This window comes from Malania oleifera, chromosome 7 (assembly GCF_029873635.1).
Source record: "Malania oleifera isolate guangnan ecotype guangnan chromosome 7, ASM2987363v1, whole genome shotgun sequence".
Taxonomy (NCBI): Eukaryota; Viridiplantae; Streptophyta; class Magnoliopsida; order Santalales; family Ximeniaceae; genus Malania; species Malania oleifera.
In genome coordinates, this window is record NC_080423.1 from 54,073,730 (window position 1) to 54,090,373 (window position 16,644).

The 16,644-nt window shown below is 45.1% G+C and overlaps 2 non-coding genes across 2 annotated transcripts; both read left to right on the forward strand.

The window, feature by feature from the left end:
• Positions 1-1,243: 1,243 nt before the first annotated feature.
• On the forward strand, positions 1,244-1,392 carry LOC131161207 (5.8S ribosomal RNA). Its single transcript, XR_009138361.1, has one exon. It is a non-coding gene; the product is annotated as a 5.8S ribosomal RNA (ribosomal RNA).
• Positions 1,393-1,643: 251 nt separating this feature from the next.
• LOC131161199 (28S ribosomal RNA) lies at positions 1,644-5,033 on the forward strand. Its single transcript, XR_009138354.1, has one exon. It is a non-coding gene; the product is annotated as a 28S ribosomal RNA (ribosomal RNA).
• Positions 5,034-16,644: the final 11,611 nt, after the last annotated feature.

The following is a 16,644-nucleotide window of genomic DNA, read 5'->3' on the forward strand; positions in this document are numbered from 1 at the left end:
AAAGCTCACCACAACAGCAACAGAGAATGGATTGTATGTAGTTCTGAGCTGCAGAAAAATCAACCCAAAATTTAAAAATTTAAAACATGAAAAAAACTTCATCAACCATCACAGTGACTCAACAAAAACCCTGTAGCTTTAGAACATCACCAGGACTCAAGCTATCACCAGAAAGGAAAACCATAAAAATATGTGATAGAAACAATCAAGCACTACCACCCTCCCAACAAAACTGGATCATCAACAGTTTCAGCAAGTAGGAATGAATACAGTTTAGGACTGAAAGACCAGAACAACCAACCTTCCATAAAAACCATGGTGATAACCAAAAACCCACCCCTTTAATTAGCATGTAGAATTCAGACCAAACCAAGACTCATGTCCGATCCCCCTTTCACAACTGAAGCTCACTGCAAAATAGAAACCAAACCAGACCTCATGTCTGATCCCCATTCTTAGTTAGTGGAGCGATTTGTCTGGTTAATTCCGTTAACGAACGAGGCCTCAGCCTGCTAACTAGCTATGTGGAGGTGAACCTTCACGGCTAGCTTCTTAGAGGGACTATGGCCAATTAGGCCACAAAATTTTGAGGCAATAACAGGTCTATGATGCCCTTAGATGTTCTGGGCCGGACGCGCGCTACACTGATGTATTCAACGAGTCTATAGCCTTGGCTAACAGGCCCGGGTAATCTTTGAAATTTCATCATGATGGGGATAGATCATTGCAATTGTTGGTCTTCAACGAGGAATTCCTAGTAAGCACGAGTCATCAGCTTGTGTTGACTACGTCTCTGCCCTTTGTACACACTGCCCGTCACTCCTACCGATTGAATGGTCCGGTGAAGTGTTCGAATTGTGGCGACGTGGGCGGTTCACTGCCGGTGACATCCCAAGAAGTCCACTAAACCTTATCATTTAGAGGAAGGAGAATTCATAACAAGGTTTACATAGGTGAACCTGTGGAAGGATGATTGTCAAAACTTGCCAAAGAATGACCTGCGAACATGTCATTTACATAGTGGTGATTGCTTCATGCTTACCTCACCCTTGTCGATTTGAACATTGCAACGCAGGTGTTCCCCATTTTTTATTGAGTGGGAAATCATGTTTGTTTGCATGCTCATTTCGATGAGTTTCATAAATACCTAAGCATGGCATGCGCCAAGGAATTGAAATGAAAGAACATTCTCTTGTTGCCTCATCTATGGTGCAATGGGATGTGTTTATTTTTGAACCATAATGGCTTTTGGCAACGGATATCTTAGCTCTTGCATCGACGAAGAACGCAGCAAAATGTGATACTTGGTGCAGAATCCTATGAATCATCGAGTCTTTGAATGCAAGTTGCACCCGAAGCCACTAGGCTAAGGGTAGGTCTGCCTGGGTGTCACATGATCCGTCACCCTAAACCCTCTCCCAAAAACATTGTTGGGGGTGGGATACTATGTGGGTGGATGTTGGCCTCCCGTGCACTTAGTTGTGGGTGGTTGGTTGAAAATATGAGGTCTAAACGACACACAAAATGGCGATTGGTGGTTGTTAAACCCTTTCATTGTGTCATGCTCCATCGTTTGAGTTGCGTTGACGTAAGGATCTCACTCGACCCTTTAGTATTTGTCTATAAGAGACAATACTCTATCACGACCTGAGATCAGGCGGGGCTACCCGCTGAGTTTAAGCATATCAATAAGCGGAGGAAAAGAAACTTACAAGGATTGCCTTAGCAACGGCGAGCGAATTGGGAAGAGCCCAGCTTGAGAATTGGACAACAATGTTGTTCGAATTGTAGTCTGTAGAAGCGTCCTCAGTGATGGACCATGCCCAAGTCCCTTGGAAGGGGGTGCCGGAGAGGGTGAGAGCCCCGTCATGCTCAGACCCTGTTGCATTACGAGGAGCTGTTGGCGAGTCGGGTTGTTTGGGAATGCAGCCCTAATTGGGTGGTAAATTCCATCCAAGGCTAAATATTGTAAGAGACCGATAGCAAACAAGTACCGCGAGGGAAATATGAAAAGGACTTTGAAAAGAGAGTCAAAGAGTGCTTGAAATTTTCGGGAGGGAAGCGAATGAGGGCCGACGATGCATCTTGGTCGGATGTGGAATAGTGATAAGCCGATCCACCGATCGACTCGAGATGTGGACCGATGCGGATTGTGGTAGCCTCCTAAGCCCAGGCTGTTGATATGCTTGTGGAGATGTCATTGCTATGATCGTGGTGGGTAGTGCGTGTTGTTATGGCATGCTTCTACACTTGCGTGCTCCAGGCATCGGCCTGCGGGCTCCTCATTTGACCCGTCTTGAAAGATGGACCAAGGAGTCTGACATGTGTGCGAGTCAATGAGTGAGTAAACTCATAAGGCATAAGGAAGCTAATTGGTAGGATCCCTTTATGGGTTGCACCGCTGACCGACCTTAATCTTCTGAGAAGGGTTTAAGTGTGAGCGTGCTTGTTGGGAACCAAAAGATGGTGAACTATGCCAGAGCGAGGCGAAGGCAGAGGAGACTATGGTGGAGGCCCGTAGCTACACTGATGTGCAAATCGTTCGTCTGACTAGGGTATAGGGGTAAAAAACTAATCGAACCATCTAGTAGCTGGTTCCCTCCAAAGTTTCCCTTAGGATAGCTGGAGCTTTGTCAAGTTCTATCAGGTAAAGCCAATGATTAAAGGCATCAGGGGTGCAACGCCCTTGACCTATTCTCAAACTTTAAATAGGTAGGATAACATAGCTACTTTGTTGAGCCATGTTATGGAATTGGTAGCTCCAAGTGGGCCATTTTTGGTAAGTAGAACTGGCGATGCGGGATGAACAGGAAGTCAGGTTACGGTGCCTAACTGCGCGCTAACCTAGAACCCATAAAGGGTGTTGGTCAATTAAGACAGTAGAACGGTTGGCATGGAAGTCGAAATCCACTAAGGAGTGTGTAACAACTCACCTGCTGAATCAACTAGCCCCGAAAATGGATGTTGCTAAAGCGTACGACCTATACTTAGTCGTCGAGGCAATTTCCAGGTCTCGATGAGTAGGAGGGTGCGGCGCTTGCAACAAAACCTTAGGCGTGAGCTTGGGTGGAGTTGTCATTGGTGCGGATCGTGGTGGTAGTAGCAAATATTCAAATGAGAATTTTGAAGGCCGGAGAGGGGAAAGGTTCCATGTGAATGGCACTTTCACATGGGTTAGTCGATCCAAAGAAGTAGGGGAAGCCCGTTTGATAGCGTCGAGTGCGCGAACTTCAATAAGGAATCGAGTCAAAATTCCTGAACTGGGATGTGGCGATTGACGATAACATTAGGAAGTGTGGAGATATCACCGTGGCCCTCGGGAAGAGTTATCTTTTGTATAAGCCTGCCCACCCTAGAAACGGCTCAGCCAGAGGTAGAGTCTAGTGGCTGGAACAGCACCACACGTCACGCAGTGTTTAGTGTGCCCTTAACGACCCTTGAAAATTCAGACGACCGAGTGCCTTCCACACTCGATCGTACTCATAACCACATTAGGTCTCCAAGGTGAACAACCTCTGGTCAATGGAACAATGTAGGTAAGGGAAGTCAGCATAATGGATCCGTAACCTCGGCAAAAGGATTGGCTCTGAGGGCTGGGCACAGGGTCCCAGTCTCGAAACAGTCAACTGTCAATGGACTGCTCGAGCTGCCCTCGAGGCGAGAGCAGGTCATCACGTGTTGCTCGGGGGACGGATTGGGAATGGCTTCTTCGGTGGCTTTCCTCGGGCATCGAATAGTTAACTCAGAACTGGTACGGACAAGGGGAATCCGATTGTTTAATTAAAACAAAGCATTGCGATGGTCCTTATGGATGCTTACGCAATGTGATTTCTGCCCAGTGCTCTGAATGTCAAAGTGAAGAAATTCAACCAAGCGCAAGTAAACGACGGGAGTAATTATGACTCTCTTAAGGTAGCCAAATGCCTCGTCATCTAATTAGTGACACACATGAATGGATTAACAAGATTCCCACTATCCTTGTCTACTATCTAGCGAAACCATAGCCAAGGAGACGGGCTTGGTAGAATCAGCGGGGAAAGAAGACCCTGTTGAGCTTGACTCTAGTTTGATTTTGAGAAATGACTTGACAGGTGTAGGATAAGTCGGAGCCAAAAATGGCGCAAGTGAAATACCACTACTTTTAACGTTATTTTACTTATTCCTTGAATCAAAGGCTGGGTTATCGCCCCTTTTTTTGGACCCAAGGCCTGTTTCGATGGGCTGATTTGCGCGGAAGACATTGTCAGGTGGGGATTTTGGCTGGGGCGGCACATCTGTTAAAAGATAAAGCAGGTGTCCTAATATGAGCTCAATGAGAATAGAAATCTCGTGTGGAACAAAAGGGTAAAAGATCGTTTGATTCTGATTTTTAGTACAAATACGAATCGTGAAAGCGTGACCTATCGATCCTTTGGACCTTTGGAATTTGAACCTAGAGGTGTCAGAAAAGTTACCATAGGGATAACTGGCTCGTGGCAGCCAATAGTTCATAGCGACGTTGCTTTTTGATCCTCTGATGTCTGCTTTTCCTATCATTGTGAAGCAGAATTCACCAAGTGTTGGATTGTTAACCCACTAATAGGAAACGTGAGCTGGGTTTAGACTGTTGTAAGACAGGTTAGTTTTACCCTACTCATGATAATGTTGCAATAGTAATTCAACCAAGTACGATAGGAACAGTTGATTCGCACAATTGGTCATTGCGCTTGGTTGAAAAGTCAGTGTCACGAAGCTACCGTGCGTTGGATTATGACTGAACACCTCTACATTAGAATCCAGGCTAGAAGAGATGCATGTGCCCATTGCCCATTCACCGACCCTTAGTCGGGGCCTTATAGCCCCCAAAGGCACGTGTCGAAGGTTAAGACCTTGCAGCAGATGAGTCGTGTACGCTTCCTTGAAGTAAAATTTCTATCGAGTAGTGGGTAGAATCCTTTATAGAGGACTTAAATATGTGACGAGGTATTGTAAGTGGTAGAGTGGCCTTGCTGCCACGATCCACTGAGATTCAGCCCTCTGCCGCTTCGATTCGTCCCTCCCCAATTCAAGAAAAATGGCTAGAGGTTTGAAACTTAAATGAGAGCACATAATGCTCAAGTGTACCAAGTATAAAAGAATGGTATCGAGAGTACATGTGTGGTGATGCACTGTCTGCTGTGTGTAGCATTGACATTCCTACATGGCCATGCAGTGATATGCATTGACATGCTGTGTGCAGTGTTGACATTCAGATTGTCATTGTTGGGCATAGTGCACGGTGCATGGTGACACTAAACCACACATGGCCTTACGCATTATTGAGATTCGAATTTGTCATCTTTGGGCCATGTGGTGACATGCGTTGGCATGCGTCAACATTCGAATTGGTCATTGTTGGGCATAGTGCACGGTGACACTAAACCACGCGTGGCCTTACACATTGTTGAGATCCATATTTGTCATCGTTGGGCCATGCGTTGACATGCTGTGTGTAGTGTCGACATTCAGATTGCCATCGTTGGCCTATGCATTGATATGTTGTGTGCAGTGTCGACATTCAGATTGCCATCGTTGGCCCATGCATTGACATGCGTTGACATGTCAGCGTTGACGTGCGGTAACATAACCAAGGTGCCTATTAGATAAAGCACTAATTTTATAAAACGAAGGCTGGATTCTCATGATTAATGCATAGTGCATAGTCACCGTATGGCCTAGTGCATACATACTACATACCGCTACCTACTTTCCATGCACACACTAGCGATCGACATTTAACTATGGCCGCGTGTGTGTGGCTACTACATGGCATGTCCTAGTGCATGGCCAAGTGTGTGTGGCTACTACAAGGCATGACATGGCTTAGTGCATAGTCTATTGTGTGTGGCTACTACATGGCATGACATGGCTTAGTGCATGGCCTATTGTGTGTGGCTACTACATGACATGACTTGACATGACACAACCTAGCGCATGGTTAGTGTATGACCTAGTGTATGTAACTACTACATGACATGACATGACATGACATGACATGACAAGACCTATAGCTACAACATGACATGGCATGGCATGGTTACTGCATGGACATGAAATGAGATGATACGACATGACACGACATGACATGACATGGCACGACATGGCATGGTTAGTGCATGACCTAGTGTGTGTGGCTCGTACATGACATGACACGACACGACATGACATGACACAACATGACATGACATAACACAGCATGACATGGTTAGTGCATGGCCCAGTGTGTGTGGCTAGTACATGGCATGATATGAGATGATACGATATGAAACGGCATGACATGACACGACATGACATGGCATGGTTAGTGCATGGACATGATATGACATGATACGATATGACACGGCATGACATGACATGACATGACATGGCATGGTTAGTGCATGGTCTAGTGTGTGTGGCTAGTACATGACATGACACGACATGACATGACATGGCATGACATGACATGACATAACATGACATGATTAGTGCATGGCCTAGTGTGTATGGCTAGTACATGGCATGAGATGAGATGATACGATATGAAACGGCATGACATGACATGGTATGACGTGGCATGGTTAGTGCATGGCCTAGTGTGTATGACAAGTGCATGACATGAGATGAGATGATACCACATGACATGACATAGCATGAAATGGTATAGCACATGGCATGACATGGCACAACATGGAATGGTTAGTGCATGACCTAGTGTGTGTGGCTAGTACATGACATGAGATGATATGACATGACATGACACGACATGGAATGAGATGGCATGGCATGACATGGCATGGCATGATTAGTGCATGGCCTAGTGTGTGTGGCTAGTACATGACATGAGATGATACGACATGACACGACATGACATGGTTAGTGCGTGGCCTAGTGTGTGTGGCTAGTACATGACATGACATAACACGGCATGACATGACACGACTTGGGATGACACGACATGGCATGGTTAGTGCATTGCATGGTTAGTGCATGGCCTAGTGTGTGTGGCTAGTACATGACATGACACAGCATGACATGCCACAGAATGACATGGTAAGTGCATCGCCTAGTTTGTTGCTAGTACATGACATGACACAGCATGACATGACACGACATGGCATGGTTAGTGCATGGCCTAGTGCGTGTGCCTAGCACCTAACATGACACATCATGACATGACACGACATGACATGACACGACATGGCATGGTTAGTGCATGCCTAGTGTGTGTGGCTAATACATGACATGAGATGATACAACATGACATGACATGACATGACACGACATGACATGACACGGCATGGCATGGTTAGTGCATGGCCTAGTGTGTGTGGCTAATACATGACATGAGATGATACAACATGACACTGACATGGTTAGTGCATGACCTAGTGCGTGTGGCTAGTACATTACATGACACGGCCTGACATAAAATGGCATGCTATGACATGGCATGGCATGATTTGTGCATGGCCTAGTATGTGTGGCTAGTACATCACATGACACGACATGGCATGACATGGTTAGTGCATGACTTAGTGTGTGTGGCTAGTACATGACATGACACGACATGACATGACACAGCATGACATGACATGACATGACATGGTTAGTGCGTGGCCTAGTGTGTGTGGCTAGTACATGACATGACACGACACGACATGGCATGGTTAGTGCATGGCCTAGTGTGCGTGGCTAGTACATGGCATGACATGGTTAGTGCGAGGCCTAGTGTGTGTGGTTTGTACATGACATGACACGACATGACATGGTTAGTGCATGACCTAGTGTGTGTGGCTATTACATGACATGACATGACATGGCTTGACATGACACAACATGACATGGTTAGTGCATGGTGTCACGGACCCCAAAAATGGGACTCAAGTAAGGGTTGTGTGGCACTCGTTGAGAGCTCTGCCTCGGCAAGTTAGCCAAGTCTCACATGTTCAAGCCTGCTAGCACAAGCACCAGGTGAGTCTCAACACTCAAGAACAACAAGGAACAGTAGGATATCACATGAGCAATATATTCTTATACACCGAATAAGACTATAACAATCAGAGACATCACAATCCAAGGCAACAAAACACCACAATGAAAAGGACTACTTGTATTATTCAACTACAAGAGAATAACCATACAAACGATAACACAGTTAATCATATATTCATTCTAAATCCCTGGAGAATATAATTATAGCAGTATCTCTCTCCCCCTTTTCCCCATTACATTGTCACTCCCTGAGATCCTCCCTTGCTAATTTTATTGACGTCCTCATCGATGTGTTGTAGAAGGCCTTCTCACTCTTCTGATGTTGAAGCTGATGTCATTTTCTTTGAATTTCTAAAATCTTCAATCTTTTGTATGGCATGCTGAAGGTTTTCTACCTTTTCCCAACTATTCTCTTCTTCCCCCAGCCCCAGTCTCTGAACTAGAAATTGTTGTTATTGATGACCTTCTGCATTGATGACTCTATCTGCAATGATTTCCTGGACATCTTTGTTTATAGGCTGCCTTCTTGAAATTGTTGACCTCCTTATCTTTTGTCGGTGCGGATCTGCTTCATCTGTGTGGAATGACTTTAAATTTCTTACATAAAACACGAGATGGACTGGACGTTTATGGCTTTTCATCCACTTGGGTTTTTCAAGTTGATAAGATGCATGTCCCACCTTCTCGATCATTTTGATTGGACCTTCGTAACGGCGTAACAGCCATTTATCCTTGCCACGAAGACAGGGAAATGTCTCTGGCGGCACGTTTACAAGAACCAGATCTCCAGCTTCAAATTGTTGTGGTCATCTCCTTTTGTTAGCCCATTTCTTCATGTACTTCAATGCTTTTTCTAACTGAGCTCGGATGACATCGATGTTTTGCAACTAAGTTTTCATGAATTGGTATGCTTTCGGGCAATTTCCTTTGTATGGACCATCCAGAGTGTGCGGGAAAGTTGGCTGTTGACCTGTCACAATCACAAAAGGGCTTTTATTAGTCACAAAAGATTTCATAGAGTTAAAAAAAAATTGTGTCATGTCTAGAAAAGTAACCCAATTCTTCTCATTGGAGTTAACAAAATGTCGCAAGTATTCTTCCAACATCCCATTAAAACGTTCGGCTTAACCATCTATCTGTGGGTGATAGCTGGTGGACAGATTAAGGTTTGAGCCCATCAAGCGAAAGAGTTCACTCCAAAATCCCACAGCGAATTTGACATCCCTATCACCGATTAAGCTTTTTGGAACACCCCAATATTTCACGACTTGCGTGAAGAATAGCTGAGTTGTATTCTATGGTGAACATGGCTTCGAGACTGGTATGAAAGTTGCATACTTTGAGAACCGGTCAATCACCACCAAAATTGTGTCATACTCCTCTACTTTTGGCAATGAGGAAATGAAGTCCAAAGAGACACTCTCCCATGGCCTGGCAGGAACTAGCAATGGCTCCAATAAACCTGAGGTCTTCTTTTTTTCTACCTTGTCTTGTTGATAGATCAAGCAAGTTTTGGTATAACTCATCACATCATTTTGCATATTCGTCCAATAGTACCCCTGTGTAATTAATGCATGAGTTCTTCGCCATCCCGGATGAACCGCCCACAATGTATCATGACACTCTTTTAGTAAGGCTTTCCTCATGTTTCCAACTTTGGGCACATAGACTCTCCTGCCTTTAGTCATTATCAGTCCATCTTCTACCTAGAATTGTCGTGTCTTCCCTTCTTCTATTAGTTTGCTCAGTGACTGTGCCTGCTGGTCTATACTTAGCTTGTTTTGAAGTTAGTCCAGGTTGTGACAAGAAGTGAGTAACTGCCACATTATCGGTTTTACGACAAATTTAGACCCCAAGAGATAGTGCCTCCACACCCGGAGATAGTGTACTACCGCAAAAAGCTCTTTTTCCTGTGTTGTGTAGTTCCGTTCAACACCCGTTAATTTTCTACTATCAAAAGCAACTGGATGCCCTTCCTGCAAAAGATCCATTGAGATTCATCCCTCTATCGCTTCGATTCGTCCCTCCCCAATTCAAGAAAAATGGCTAAAGGTTTGAAACTTAAATGAGAGCACATAATGCTCAAGTGTACCAAGTATAAAAGAATGGTATCGAGAGTACATGTGTGGCGATGCGCGGTCTGCTATGTGTAGCGTTGACATTCCTACATGGCTATGTGGTGATATGTGTTGACATGCTATGTGCAGTGTTGACATTCGCATTGTCATCGTTGGGCATAGTGCACGGTGTATGGTGACACTAAACCACATGTGGCCTTACGCATTATTAAGATTCGAATATGTCATCTTTGGGCCATGTAGTGACATGCGCTGGCACGCATCGACATTTCGATTGGTCATTATTGGGCATAATGCACGGTGACACTAAACCACGCGTGGCCTTCCATTGTTGAGATCCATATTTGTCATAATTGGGCCATGCGTTGACATGCTGTGTGCAGTGTCGACATTCGGATTACCATCGTTGGGCTATGCGTTGACATGCTATGTGCAGTGTCGACATTCAGATTGCCATTGTTGGCCCATGCATTGACAAGCGTTGACATGTCAGCGTTGACGTGTCGTAACATAACCAAGGTGCCTATTAGATAAAGCACTGATTTTATAAAATGGAGGCTAGATTCTCATGATTAATGCTTGACATAAACACATGGTCACCGTATGGCCTAGTGCATACATACTACATACTGCTGCCTACTTACCATGCACACGCTAGCAATCGGCATTTAACTATGTCCTAGTGTGTGTGGCTACTACATGGCATGTCCTAGTGCATGGCCAAGTGTGAGTGGCTACTACATGGCATGACATGGCTTAGTGCATGGTCTATTGTGCGTGGCTATTACATGGCATGACATGGCTTAGTGCATGGTCTATTGTGTGTGACTACTACATGACATGACATGACATGACATGACCTAGTGCATGGTTAGTGCATGACCTAGTATATGTAGCTACTACATGACATGACATGACCTATAGCTATTACATGACACGACATGGCTTGGTTAGTGCTATTACATGACACGACATGGCTTGGTTAGTGCATGGACATGACATGAGATGATACGATACAACACGACATGACATGACAAGACATGACATGACATGGCATGGCATGGTTAGTGTATGGCCTAGTGTGTGTGGCTAGTACATGACATGACACGACATGACATGAAACAACATGTCATGGTTAGTGCATGGCCTAGTGTGTGTGGCTAGTACATGGCATGAGATGAGATGAAACGACATGAATCGATATGACATGACATGACATGACATAGCATGGTTAGCGCATGGAGATGAAATGAGATGATATGACATGACACGGCACGACATGGTTAGTGCATGACATTGTTAGTGCATAGCCTAGTTTGTGTGGCTAGTACATCACATGACACGGCATCACATGACCTGGCATCACATGACACGACATAACATGACATGGCACATCATGCCATGATTAGTGCATGGCCTAGTGTGTGTGGCTAGTACAAGGCATGAGATGAGATGATACGACATGAAACGACATGACATGATATGGTTAGTGCATGGCCTAGTGTGTGTGGCTAGAACATGACATAAGATGAGATGATACAACATGACAGGGCATGAGGTGACACGGCATGGCATGACACGACATTACACATGACATGACACGGCATGGTATGATATGATATGACATGGCACGACATGGCATGATTAGTGCATGGCCTATCATAACATGGCATGGCATGACATGGCACGACATGATATGACACAACATGGCATAACACGACATGGCATGACACGAGATGGCATGGTTAATGCATGGCCTAGTGTGTGTGGCTAGTACATGACATGACATGACATGACATGACGCAACATGACATGGTTAGTGCATGACATGGTTAGAGCATGGCCTAGTGTGTATGGCTAGTACATGACATGAAACGACTTGACATGACACGACATGACATGGTTAGTGCATGACCTAGTGTGTGTGGCTAGCACATGACATAACACGACATGACATGACACGACATTGCATGATTAGTGCATAGCCTAGTGTGCATGGTTAGGACATGACACGACATGGCATGGCAAGACATGACATGACGTGACAGGGCATGACGTGGTTAGTGCATGACCTAGTGTGTGTGGCTAGTAGATGACATGAGATGATACGACATGACATGGTTAGTGCATCACCTAGTGTGTGTGGCTAGTACATGACATGACACGACATGACATAATACGACATGACATGACACGGCATGGCCTGACACGACATGGCATGGTTAGTGCATGGCCTAGTGTGAGTGGCTAGTACATGACATAACACAGCATGACATGACATGATATGACACAGCATGACATGGTTAGTGCATGGCCCAGTGTGTGTGGCTAGTACATGGCATGAGATGAGATTAAGCGACATGAATCGATATGACATGACACGACATGACATGGTATGGTTAGTGCATGGAGATGAAATGAGATGATACTACATGCACGAAATGACACGATATGACATGGTTAGTGCATGGCATTATTAGTGCATGGCCTAGTGTGTGTGGCAAGTACATCACATGACACGGCATCACATGACATGGCATCACATGACACGACATGACATGACATGGCACAACATGGTATGGTTAGTGTATGGCCTAGTGTGTGTGGCTTGTACAAGGCATGAGATGAGATGATATGACATGAAACGACATGACATGAGACGACATGACATGGCATGGTTAGTGCACGGCCTAGTGTGTGTGGCTAGAACATGACATGACGTGACACGACATGGCATGACACGACATGGCACATGGCATGACATGGCATGGCATGACACGACACAACACGACACGGCATGGCATGGTTAGTGCATGGCCTAGCATAATGTGGCATGGCATGATATGGTACGACATGATATGACATGGTATGGCATAACACGATATGGCATGATTAATGCATAGCCTAGTGTGTGTGGCTAGTACATGACATGACACAACATGACATGACATGACACGACATGGTTAGTGGCCTAGTGTGTGTGGCTAGTACATGACATGAGACGACATGGCATGACACAACATGACATGGTTAGTGCATGACATGGTTAGAGCATGGCCTAGTGTGTGTGGCTAGTACATAACATGACATGACTTGACATGACACGACATGACAAGGTTAGCGCATGGCCTAGTGTCTATGGCTAGTGCATGACATGACACGGAATTGCGTGGTTAGTGCATGGCCTAATGTGTGTGGCTAGGACATGAAATGACACGGTATGACAATACATGACATGACGTGACAGGGCATGGCGTGGTTAGTGCATGGCGTAGTGTGTGTGGCTAGTAGATGACATGAGATGATATGACATGACACTATATGACATGGTTTGTGCATGACCTAGTGTTTGTGGCTAGTGCATGACATGACACAGTATGACATGACACAACATGGCATGACAGGACATGGCCTGACATGACATGGCATGGTTAGTGCATGGCCTAGTGTGTGTGGCTAGTACAGGACATGACCCGGCATGACATGGTTAGTGCATGGCCTAGTGTGTGTGGCTAGTACATGACATGACACGGCATGACAAGGTTAGTGCATGACATGGTTAGTGCAAGGCTTAGTGTGTGTGGCTAGTATGTGACATGACATGGCATGGCATGACACGGAATGGCATGGTAAGTGCATGACCTAGTGTGTGTGGCTAGTACATGACATGACACGGTATGACATGGGTAGTGCATTGCCTAATGTGTGTGGCTAGTACATGAAATGACATGACATGACATGGCATGACACGGTTAGTGCATGGCCTAGTGTGTGCGGCTAGTACATGACATGACACGGCATGACATGACATGACATAACATGACATGGTTAGTGCATGGCCCAGTGTGTGTGGCTTGTATATGGCATGAGATGAGATTATACGATATGAAATGACATAACATGACACAAAATGACATGACATGACTTGGTTAGTGCGTGGATATGACATGAGTTGATACGGCATGGCACAACATAACGTGACATGACCTGAGATGACACGACATGACATGTTTAGTGCATGGCATGGTTAGTGCATAACCTAGTGCATATGGCTAGTACATGACATTACACGGCATGACATTACACGGCATGACATGACACGACATGACATGACATGACACAACATGGCATGGTTAGTGCGTGGCCTAGTGTGTGTGGCTAGTACATGGCATGGGATAAGATGATATGACATGAAACTGCCAGACATGAGACGACATGACATGTCATGGTTAGTGCATGGACTAGTGTGTGTCGCTAGTACATGACATGAGATGAGATGATAAGACATGACACGGCATGCCGTGACACAACATGGCATGACACGGCATGGCACATGGCATGATGTCATGGTCTGACTATTTTCACATTGTTGTGAAGGGTCATACAGAGCTAGCTAAAGCACTCTTGCTTAACTAGCCATCCTATCGTTTACCAACATTCATCCATGGAGCACTTTCATTAACATTCATTGAGATAGCAGCGAAAATAGTAATAAATTCATGAAAGTCGTGGCAAGCAAGTAGTAAACATTGAAGCAAACGTAATTCATTAACAAATCCTCTGTTAACATGTTGTACTTAGCGAGGGAGGCAAGTAGGCTAAGCACGTTGACAATTGTTAGTGAGTTTTACAATGACTGATGAACACTCACCCTCACCTAAAGAGCTTTCTGGGCCATTCTCACTCTGGCACTAGGAAACATCAAAGTGACAGAGGAGTCATACTACCTTATTTGGCTTATAATGAAATAAATACTGGAAAATAACCCTACACTAGTATTTACATGATGGGAACCCATCCCAAACACATAAGGAAAGCGGTCACAGGCAAGCATAATGCCCTGAACAAGCTTAGCTTGTGACATTCTCCCCCACTTATGCGGTCGACATCCTCGTAGACTTTGACGCTAGGTACTCTTCGAATTTGTCTACGAACGGTTGCATATCTTCCGTAGAAACCCAGTAAATTTATTCTTCACCAAGGCCTTTCCACTTCACTAAGAACTCCCGCTGCTTCTTCCTTGAGGATGTGAACTCTCTATCTGCAATGATATCTTCAACTTCACGTATGTCAAGTTGAATTGTACTCACTTCTGCTCGGGCTAACTGATATCTACTCAGATCGTTGGTGTCAGTGTTGTACGGCTTGACGCAGCTAACGTGAAACATAGGATGCACTTTCATCCAAGTCGGAGGGTCGATTTTGTAGGAGACCTTCCCGACTTTGTCCAAGATGGGGACTGGTCCTTCATATTTGTGAAGTAGTCTCCTATCTCGTCCTCGTAGTGACCTGACCTGTTCTGGATTGAGCTTAACAAGCACCAAGTCACCTACGTTGAATTGTTGCAGTCTTCTCCCCTGATCTGCCCACTTCTTCATCCGCTTAGTAGATTTCTCTAGGTAGGCTCGAGCAATCTTAGCATTCTGTCTCCATTCTTTGCTAAAGACGTGTGCCCTGGGACTTTTTCCTTTGTAAGGCTCATCCACTGTGTGAGGTAATAGCGGCTGCTGGCCCGTAACAAGCTCAAAAGGACTCTTGTTGGTTGTGGAGTACTTTTGGGCATTGAAACAAAACTGAGCCACATCAAGTAGTTGCACCCAATTCTTCTGGTTGGCGTTGACAAAGTGGTGCAAGTACTCTTCAAGTAGCCCATTGAATCTCTCTGTCTGTCCATTTTGTCTGTGGGTGATAACTCGAAGAGATTTCTAGTTGTGAATCGAGGATTCTGAAAAGTTCTGTCTAGAAGTTGTCAGTGAATCTTGAGTCTCGGTCACTAACAATGTCGTGGGGAACACCTCAATATTTCACAATGTTCTTAAAAAACAACTGTGTTGTCTCCTCTACCGAGCAGTACTTCGGTGCGGCTATGAATGTACCATACTTCCAAAACCTATCTATAATAACAAGTATAGACCCTGCGTCTCCCACTCTGGGTAGGTTGGTGATGAAGTCCATTGAGATACTTTCCCACGGTTTGGAAGGTACTGGTAGGGGCTCCAACAGCCCAGCAATTTTCCTTCGCTCCACCTTGTCTTGTTGGCAAGTGAGACAAGTTCAGGTATAATCAACCACATCATCATGCATGTGCGGCCAATAGTACCCCCGCTTCAGTAAGGCCAAAGTGTGCTGCCATCCTGGATGTCCGGCCCATATGGTATCATGACATTCCTTCAGCAATGTCTTCCTCAGATCACCTGCTCGTAGCACAAAGAGCCGGTTTCCATAGGTCATCAGTAATCCATCTTCCATCCAGAACTGTTGTGCCTTCCCTTCTTCGGTAAGTTTCAATTGGATCTTTGGCTAAGTTCTCCTTGATGTGCTCCCGCATCGTTGTGGTAATAGTACTTGAAGTCAAATGTGTTACCATTTGTAAGGCTACTAGTTCAGCCTTTCTACTCAGTGCATCTGCGACTTGGTTCAATCGCCCCACCTTGTGCTCAAATGAGAAATCAAATTTTGCCAAGAATTCTTGCCATCGGCCCTGCTTGGGTGTCAGTTTTGGCTGTGGAGAGAAATGGCTAACACCTGAATTATCTATCTTCACCACAAACCTTGACCCAAGTAAGTAATGCCT